A 10,482-nucleotide genomic window follows, 5' to 3' on the forward strand; every position below is an offset into this window, starting at 1 on the left:
ATCCTCCCACTACGACGAGGCACTTGTCTGTAATTGTGTATCATTTGTGATACATGTTGCAGTTTCTTATGATATTTCATCTTGTACAGTTGGTACTAGATTAGACATGTCCTTTATTATTTCCTTAAGAACAAATTTACTTATGGGTTTGTGGTTCATTACATAGTCTTTTTCTAAAAATCGGGCATTGGTGCTTATAATGATCTTCTGATTTTTAGGACTATAAACCTCCTTTTGTTTTTCTAGGATAACCCACAAACAAGTGAACTCTTATCCAACTTATCAATGTCTTCCTTTAGCATATGTGCTGGACTACCCCAAATTCGAATATGCTTTAGACTAGGCTTACGCACATTCTACAATTCTATGGGAGTAGAGGGTTCTGATTTAGAAGATGCTATGTTCACTTTCGTTTCCAGAGTATATCTTCAAAACAAATTTTGGTAATTCTGAATAACTCATCATCGATCTAATCTTTTCCATAAGAGTCCAATACCTTCATTCTGCCACACCATTCTGTTGGGATGTATCAGGTGCAGTCAGTTGGGATTGAATCCTGACTTCTAATAAGTGACTCCTAAACTCTCCTAAGAGGTTCTCGCCACTACAATCTCACCGTAGTGTCTAGATACTTTTACATTGACATTTCTCCACATCAGCCCTATTTTCTTTGAACTTATCAAAGTACTTAGACTTGAGGTGCATCAAGTAAATGTGCCCGTATCTCGAATAATCATCTATAAAAGAGACAAAATATTCGAAACCAACTCTTGCCTGGATAGTCAAAGGTCCACACAAATCAGAGTGAACCAATTCCAACATATCTTTGGCTCCTTACCCCCTTACACTTAAAAAGCTTCTTGGTTATTTTTCCTTCCAAGTAAGACTCGCAGGTTGGAAAGATTTGCACTACCAATGAACCCAAAATTTCATCGACTATTATCCTTTGAATCCTACTCAAGTTAATATAACCTAGCCTTAGATGCCAAAGATATGATTGGTTCATTTTTTAAGGTTGCTTTCTCTTATTAGAGTTTGAAGATATGTTATTAATTTCCATTTGTTGCATCGTGGGAGTTATTGGATTTATAAATTGCCAACCAACATACCAGAACAGATAACTTTTCTCTTTATCTTGATAACAACTTTGTTATCAAAAGAGACTGAATATCAAGTTCTTTGATAGTTTAGAAACTGAAATCAAGTTCTTTCTAAACTTGGTACATAAAGATAATTTCTCAAAATCCATATTATATTCCTATCAGAGGATAAACATCTCCCACTGCAACAGCTGCTACTTTTGTAGTAGTGCTTATGTAGACAGTGTTTTTCCTTTCATATAGTTGTTGGGTTTTCTAGAACCCTGCAATGAATTGCAGACATGATCAGTGACTCCTGTATCTACACACCAGGTACCAGTAGATAATACTAAACATGTTTCAACAAATAATGAATAAAATACACCTATATTGTTCTTGGTTCTGAGAGGACAGTCCACCTTAATGTCCAAGTCTTGTTTCCAATCATTATAATTGAGACTACTAAGTCTATTCTATTGTATAACAGCTAGGGGATTCAAAATCTAAGAAACACAAAACATTTGGTCAAGACTTTAGAATTTAAAATAATATTGATTCCTCAAACAATATCATTTAAATTCACCAACACCTCAAACACCGTGAATTTTGCATGCCGCGATAGTGTGGACGTATACAAATTCAAATATTTGTCAGAGGAGGGTATTACCCATTAATTATCATATCAATCTCTCTTTATGACAAATAAAATTACTTCAAACACCGTGAATTTTGTATGCCACGATAGTGTGGACGTATATAAAACCAAACATTTGTAAGAGGGGTTTTTAATTTTATTATCTTGTCAACCTATCTTTATGACAAATTAATAGTTGGTTTTCCTTTCATCACACAAATAATAACAGTGACTCCGATGGGGAGGATACTATTAAATGTGCCTGAGTGTATATCATTATTTGATACTTAGTCCATTAAATAAGATTGTGCCCCTTCCGATGGGTAAGATCACATGCTCCTAATTAATTTCCTATAACCATCCATAAAGGAAGTTTGATCTAGTGATCTGCAAACAAACTCATCCGATGGGGAGGGAGGCACTCAGAGCCAACACGCAAGTTTGCCGCATCACTTTTAAACCAGTAATGAAGACCGTGGAATTTATCTACTAATCCCTCTCCCACTTAGTTATTTAAGGTGAGGAATTTTAACTATGCAAGCAAGCATCACATGCACACAGACATCATAGTAAATAAAGCAATAAATAAGGAAATTAATTTTCCAACAATTATGGCTTCTTCCATCACTGTCCTCCGTGTGCTGTCAGCCCTAAGGTTCATGTCGTCGGATCCATCGAGCTTCCTTTTTCACTGCACCTCTGGTCCTTCAATAGCATCACGCCTCGCAAGGGCACGATCTGCGACAGAAAAAATAAAATTTTACATACATCGATCTTATATTCCATAAGGGAATGTACATTAGGTCTAGATTGAACATAAATGTAAAATCCTAGGGCTAATACAGCTCCTGCTGTGTTAGTTAAATACAATCATGCACACACAATAAAATGCCCTTGACGTGTCCAAGGGTCCAATCACACATAATAACCATAAGCCATAATAGTTGGAGTGTACAACCACAGAGTTAGCATATCCTACTATTTTCCTGCCTAAATTATGTATGACATATGCATAATCTAAACTGAAAACCAAACATAGAGGCAAACCCTAGCTCTGATACCAATTGTTAGTTGGTCCTAGGAAGATCGTACCAGTTCCACTGTAAAAAAATTTTGTACAAGTGTCAAACCTTTCCTAACAACCATTGTGTTCTTTAAAAATTAAATTCAGAATCGCAAACGGAACTTAATATTATTGATTCCAAATTTAACTTCTATTATTAATGGTTTACACTTGGATCACAAACGATACTTAACATTATTGATCCAAATTCACCTATCTTATAAATTCAATTAAATATTAATTTCATAAATCAGCTTCTAGGTTAAATATGACGAGGCACTAGGCCTTCTTGAATATGGGAGCAATGACCACTTCCTAGACAAAGCCTTTCAATGAAATCTAATATATAACTCTAGGTTTAACCAAAAAGAACAATTGAATCACAAAATTTGAAAAACAAAAAAAACACAAGCTCGAATCACAAATTTGAAACTCTAGAATCATATGCCTCTTGTGTTTGGAATTCATACAAAGAAAAACTAGTATGATGCGGAAAATAATTACTAGTTATACCTTTCTTTGTATGTAAAGACCTCTTAATCTTCTACCGTATTCCTTTTCTTATCTCGGACGTTGTGTGGGCAATGATCTACCGAGATGAGAACCACCCAAGCCCTTCTCACCAAGTTTCAGCCACCTACGCTCCTCCAAGGATGTAGAGGTTCGGCCACCACCACCAAGCTCCAAGGGATGCTAGAAACAAAACCTCCTTTCTCTCCTTCTCCTAGCTAGAACCAGCCACCAACAAGAGCTCCAAGAGAGAGACGAAACCGGCCACTAAAGAAGAAGAGAAGAGGAGAAGAAGAAGCTCTAGGGTCGGCCACCACCAAGGAAGAGAGGGAGGAAAGGAAAATAGAATAGAGTTGTCACCCATGAGGGCACCTCTACCCCCTCTTTTATAATCCTTGGTCTTGGCAAATAAGGAAATTTAAATAATAACTTCCTTAATTCCTTTGCCATGAAAAGGAAAATTTAATTAATTAAAACCAAATTCCTTTTCTTAAAACATATGGTCGGCCACCTTAAGAGTTCCACAATAGGCAAGTTTTAAACAAAATTAAAACTTCCTTATTTGTTTCCGGAAATTTTAAAAATAAAAGTTCTCTAATAATTTATCCCTTCATGGTTGGTTATAAAAGGAAATTTCTTTAAATTAAAATATCTCTTTTAAAACATGTGGATGATTTCCAAAAAGGAAAGTTATCTCTAAAATTAAAATCTCCTTTCAATCTACAAATAAGGAAAGATATCAATTATTTTCTTAATCTTTTGTAGAAACTTATAAAAGGAAATATTTAATTTTAAAACTCTCTTTTTAAATCATGAATATGGTTACAAAAAAGGAAGGTTTTATCAAAATTAAAATCTTCATATCAATCAACAAATAAGGAAAGATATCAAATCTTTTCTTTATCTTTTGTAAAAAACTATAAAAGGAAAGATTTAAATTTTAAACTTTCTTTTAAAACCATGGAATCCACATAAGAAAAATTTTAAAATAAAAATCCTTTTATTTTGCTTAGGGCCTGCCACACCATGCTTGGGCTTCAAGCATTGGTCGGCCCCTCAATTTGGCTCATCCTTTTTACTTTGGCAGGCCCAAGCTTGGGTTCCAAGCTTGCTTGGCAGACCCCAATAGGATGGGTAAGAAGGTGGGTAAGGGTGGGTATAATACTTTATAAATAAGAGGCTACGATAGGGACTAAGAGGAGGAATTGGTTTTGGTCTCCCGATGATATTAAACTTCCCGTGTTCGCCCTGAACACCCAACTTAATTTCATCAATAATAATTCATACCACTAAAGAATTATTATTGAACTACCGCACCAATCTCAAATTATGTTTTGGGCTCCTTCTTATTATGAGTATATTAATCTCCCTGTGTTTAAGATGTCGAATGTGCACTAATTAAATGAGTTACTGACAACTCACTTTGATTAATTTCTTAGTCCAAGAGTAGTACCACTCAACCTTATCGCCATGTCGGTCTATGTCCACCTGCAAGGTTTAACATGACAATCCTTATGAGCTCCTCTTGGGGACATTATCAACCTAGATTACTAGGACACAATTTCCTTCTATAATTAACAACACAGACTATAAGTAATATCATTTCCCAACTTATCGGGCCTATTGATTTATTGAGCTAAATCTCATCCTTTGATAAGTCAAAGAAATAAATACTAAATATATGTTCGTGTTATTATATTAGGATTAAGAGCACACACTTCCATAATAACTAAGTACTTGTTCTTTTATTAAGTCAGTATTAAAAGAACTTACCTTAAATGTTCCTACTCAATACACTCAGAGTGTACTAGTGTAATTTATCAGTCAAGATAAACTAATACCTAATTACATTACGACTATTCCAATGGTTTGTTCTTTCCATCTTGTTGTGAGCCACTATTTATAATTTATAAAGAACTGATAACATGATCTTCTGTGTGTGACACCACACGGCATGTTATCTACAATATAAATTCATCGAAGAACTACACTTAACTTGTGGATATTTGACCAATATAATTCTTATGTTTTTACAAAAAGCTAGGCTTTTAGTATAAATTCCAACAGTACAAGCATGTGTTTCTCATGAGTTAAACTTGAATTAGAAATGGAACTTAACATTTATATTTCAAGTTTAGCTCATGTGTTCTTTAGTAGTTAAATCTTGAATTGTAAACAATACTTAACATTATTAATCCAAGTTCATCCCATGTTACAGAAGTTGATTAAATATCTATTTCAAGGAATGACTTCTAGGTTAAACATGGCGAGGCACTCGACCTTCTTGGGTATGGGATCATCCACCACTTCCTAGACAAAATCTTTCAAAGAAATTGGATATTTAAACTTCTTATAGTAACCCTAGGTTTAACTACAGAGACCTCAATTGATGCACAAGATCAAAATACTAAATCAAAACATAAAATCGCTAGCCTCTTGTGTTGGTATTTCAGGATCCATACAAAGAAAAACTAGTTTTACTGCGGAATTAAGAACTAGTTATACCTTTCTTTGTAAACAAAGACCTCTTGATCTTCTACTGTATTCCTCTCCTCCACTTGGACGTCGTGTGGGCAACGATCTACCAAGATGAAATCCACCCGAACCATTTCTTCGTTGCCTATAAGTTTCGAGCACCCAAAGAATGCCAAAATAGGAAACTTCCTTCTCTTCTCCTTCTTCTCCAAGCAACCGCTAGCCCTTATGTTCTTCCCCTCCAAGCAAGGTTTCGGCCACCAAGCAAGATGAGAAGAAGAATATCTAAAAATAGTGGCCGACCCTAGGAGAACAAGCAAGGAAAGAATAGAGAGAGGAGTGCCGACCACCAAGGAAAAGAGAGGAGCTTTTGAGAGATTTTTTTTCTTGTAAGGCACCATCTACCTCTCTTTTATAATCCTTGGTCATGGCAGAAAAGGAAATTTTAATAATAATAAAAAAAACTCTCTTATTTTAAATTTCCTATTGTGATGGCTACAAAAGGAAAGTTTTAAAATTAATCTCTCTCTTTTAAACATTGTAGATGGCTACAAAAAAGGAAAGATTAAAATTAAAGCTTCTCTTTTAAATCATGGTTACACAAAAGGAAAGTTTTATCAAAATTAAAATCTCTCTTTTTAAACATTATAGATAACTACAAAAAGGAAAGATTTTAACAAAATTAAAATCTCTCTTTTAATCCTTTGTAGATAGCTATAAAAGTAAATATTTTAAAATTTGAAACTTTCTTTTAAAACCATGTGGATGGCTTCAAAAAAGGAAAGATTTTATCAAAATTTTATTTTAAATAAAATCTCCTTTTCTATCATGCTATGGTCCGCCCCTTGCTTGGGCACCAAGCAAGGCTTGGCCGGCCACTACTTGTGCTCCAAGCTAATGCTTGGCCGGCACCTTGCACCAAGCAAGGATGTGTCTGGCTCATTACTTGGGTAAGAAGTGGACTTGGTGGATATAAGGCTTTATAAAGGTTACAACATGGACCGAGAGGAGGAATTGGTTTTGGCCTCCTAATGAACTTGAGTTTCCTATGTTCAACCTGAACACCCAACTCAAGTTCATCAATAATAACTCATACCACTAAAGAGTTATTATTGAACTACCGCACCAATCTCATATTACATTATGGGCTCCTTCTTATCATGCATGTGTTAGTCTCCCTGTGTTTAAGATATCAAAGGCCCATTAATTAAATGAGTTACTGACAACTCACTTAATTAATATGTAGCTCCAAGAGTAGTACCACTCAACTTCATTGTCATGTCGGACTAGGTCCACCTGCAAGGTTTACATGACAATCCTTAGGAGCTTCTCAAGGGGACATCATCAACCTAGATTACTAGGACACAGTTTCCTTCTATAATCAATAACATACCATATAAATAATATTATTTCCCAACTTATCGGGCTTATTAATCCAACTGAATAAATCTCACCCATTGATAAATTATAGAAATAAATACTAAGTATATGTACTTGTTATTATATCGGTATTAAGAGCACACACTTCCATGATAACAGAGGTTCTGTTCTTTTATGCAGTCAGTATAAAAAGAACAACTTCAAATGATCCTGCTCAATACACTTATAGTGTACTAGTATAATTTTATAGTCAAGATAAACTAATACCAAATTATACTACGACCATTCCAATGGTTTATCCCTATCCATCTTGGTCATGAGCTACTATTTATAATTTATAAGGAACTAATAATATGATCTTCTGTGTGACATCACACACCATGTTATCTACAATATATATTAAATAGACAACTACATTTAACATAAATACAGATATTTGACCAATGTGATTCTTATTTCAAAATAAATATTTATACAAAAAGCTAAGCTTTTAGTATACATCCTAACAATCACAATATAAATAACTAGAAGAGTCATGTAAAGTAGCAGATTTAAAGCCAAGAATATCACAAACTCTACAATCCATCTCCTCAAAAATTGATGTAGTAGGTTGATCTGAATGCAACTATTACTGTGTCAATGAATATGTCCTTGGCTGAAACTGTGTTTCTTGATATTGTAAAAATTGTTGTGACTGCTCCCTAAAATCCTGCTCAGGCTGATGGTGCTGAAAGTAAGGCTGGTAAGACTGGGGTCACTCAGAAGTCCCATGTTGTGTATTCCCATACTTGAATCCTTCAATTAAATTATACCTGTCCTATTAATGGATCTGATAAGACTGAGGAGCAGGCTAATACTACTGGATCCTGGTAGGGAGTACACTAGCAAAGGAATAAACATCTTCGGTAATCATCGGTCTAGTCTCATACTGCTGATAATTTACAGTCATAATCTTGATAAGTTCTTTGGATCGAGTAGATGTCTTATTAACTAGATCCCCTCCACTAGCTACATCAACCATACTCCTGTCCATGGGACACAATCCTTCATAGAAGTACATAATCAGTAGTTGATCGCTTATCTAGTGCTGAGGGCAACTAGCAACAAGTCTTTTAAATCTATCCCAATAATCTTGAAACGGCTCTCCCGTGAATTGTTGGATTCCACAAATACTCCTCCGAATAGCTACAATCCTAGAAGTAGGAAAAAACCTCACCAGAAATAATTTCTTCATCTCGATCTAGCTGGTTATAGAGTTGGGTGGGAGATAATACAACCAATCTTTTTGCAGAATCTGCAACTAAAAATGGAAATGCTCTAAGTCTAACATCTTCTTCTGATATGCCAAGTGGGTTCCATGAAGAACAAATCATCTCCAAATCATGCAGATGTCTTTTGGGATCTTCACCAGAAAGTCCATGAAACTTTGGTAATAGATGAACAATTTTCCATAACTTGAAGTCTACCTTTAAATCAGAATAATGAATGCAGAATAAATCATCTGACAAATCTGGTGCCAAAAGCTCTCTGAGAGTCTTTTCAGTGTTGTTCTCCATGTTGCTCATCAAGTCTGAGGTTCTGATCACACTGAAACTCTAAAACTGCTAATGATATAGAAGAAATGTTCTGGTCTTACCTGAAACACTCATGCAAATACCATCAAAAGACGCAGGAAAATATACAAGATAACACACATACATATAAGATATGAAATAATTAAGCCCCTAACAATATTTTTGAATTTTTGCAACCACAAAAAATAGAAACAAGAAAAGAGATAAAATAGAAAAACAATCCTAAGATTACCAAACACCGCTACTTTTCCCTGGCAACGACGCCAATTTGATTTCGACCCAATTTTGTCATGAATTGGGCATCAAACAATGAAGTACCAAACCCCTCCTACGCTAATGTTGCATAGAAATGACTCGGGTCGTCCGCCAATGAAAGTAACGATAGGATGGTAAACTTAGGATCATATGTTATTTCTATTTTTGAGATTTTTAATATGGAAATGGGGGTTTGGGTTTTTGATTCTAAACCTAAAAAATTAAAAGCAAAGCAAGTAAGAAACTAATCTAATGTTGGAATGAAATCTAACTAGATGCCAACAATTAATCCACAACGCATTGTCACTCTACGTTATGGGTTAATCATCAACACGATTAAACTAAGGAATGAAATAACAAAGCATTAAATAAAACCTAATCTAGTAAATGAAAGACAATGCAAGTAATAAAGCTAAACCTAACCTAACTACAATAACAGAGAATAAATGACAACATGAAGTAAAGCATAAAATGAAACTAGCATGTAACGAAACCTAAGCTAATCTATCCTAATTGCATTAAATTAAAACTAGAACTTAACGAAATTGAATGAACAAGACAAAGTAATAATTAACTGAACTAAAATGTATCAAAATAGACCTAACTATTGGTTGAAGCATTTGATCGAACACGTTGTGTGCATGGAACTAATTAAGCATAATATGTGCAATTTAAACATGAGGAATTAAGTTTGATACAAGCATTCAATCAAAAGCATCAACACAAGTAAATTGACAAAATTAATAGAATTAAACTAAGATAATTCATCCACAATTCACACATCAACCTCCAAATTACCAACAACTACCCTCGTCGTCACAGGAAGACCCGGCTCCGGAACCCCCAAAACTGGTGGATAGAGCACTCTGCTGGTGCTGCTTGCTTCGACACGATGATGCAAATCTTCCAACGAAGAACCCCCTTGCTGGAAGTTGGCCGGAGATGAAGATGTTGTGAAATGGAAGAACCACCGCCGCTCCTCTGCCTCTGCTGCCTGAACCCCAGTAGGAAGAAGTGAACGGTGCACCGGTGGATGTCTTGCCAGAGAAACCCTCTCTAGCGAGGTGAATATGGCTGATGCCGAAGCTTGCTGCTGAGTGTGCTTCTACCATCACCGATTGGAATCTGAGAAGGAGAAGTGGTGGGTTGTGGATGGCCAGCCAGCGGCAGTAAAGGTAAGGGAAGAAGCTGGGCCGCCGCCTAGAAAGAAAAGGAAGAAAGGAAGAAGGATGCACGTGTTGTGCCCTAGCTGCTGCGGGAGGAAATCGCGCGAGAGGAGGTTCGGGACACTATGTATCCGCGTGAGTAAGAGGTTTCTTAATGGTTTTGGGTTAAGGAGGTGAGGATTTTTGGATTTGGTTGATGGGATCCGGATCCAATAAGAGAAGGAAAATTGGGTTTTTGAAATTGGGCTTGGTGAGTGGGCTTTTGGATTGGGTTTGAATTGGAGCTCCATTTCTTAGATGAACCCTTGATGCCTTGATCTCTATGAACGGTCCAGATCACTTTAAA

Source organism: Zingiber officinale, chromosome 2A, assembly GCF_018446385.1.
Source record: "Zingiber officinale cultivar Zhangliang chromosome 2A, Zo_v1.1, whole genome shotgun sequence".
Taxonomy (NCBI): Eukaryota; Viridiplantae; Streptophyta; class Magnoliopsida; order Zingiberales; family Zingiberaceae; genus Zingiber; species Zingiber officinale.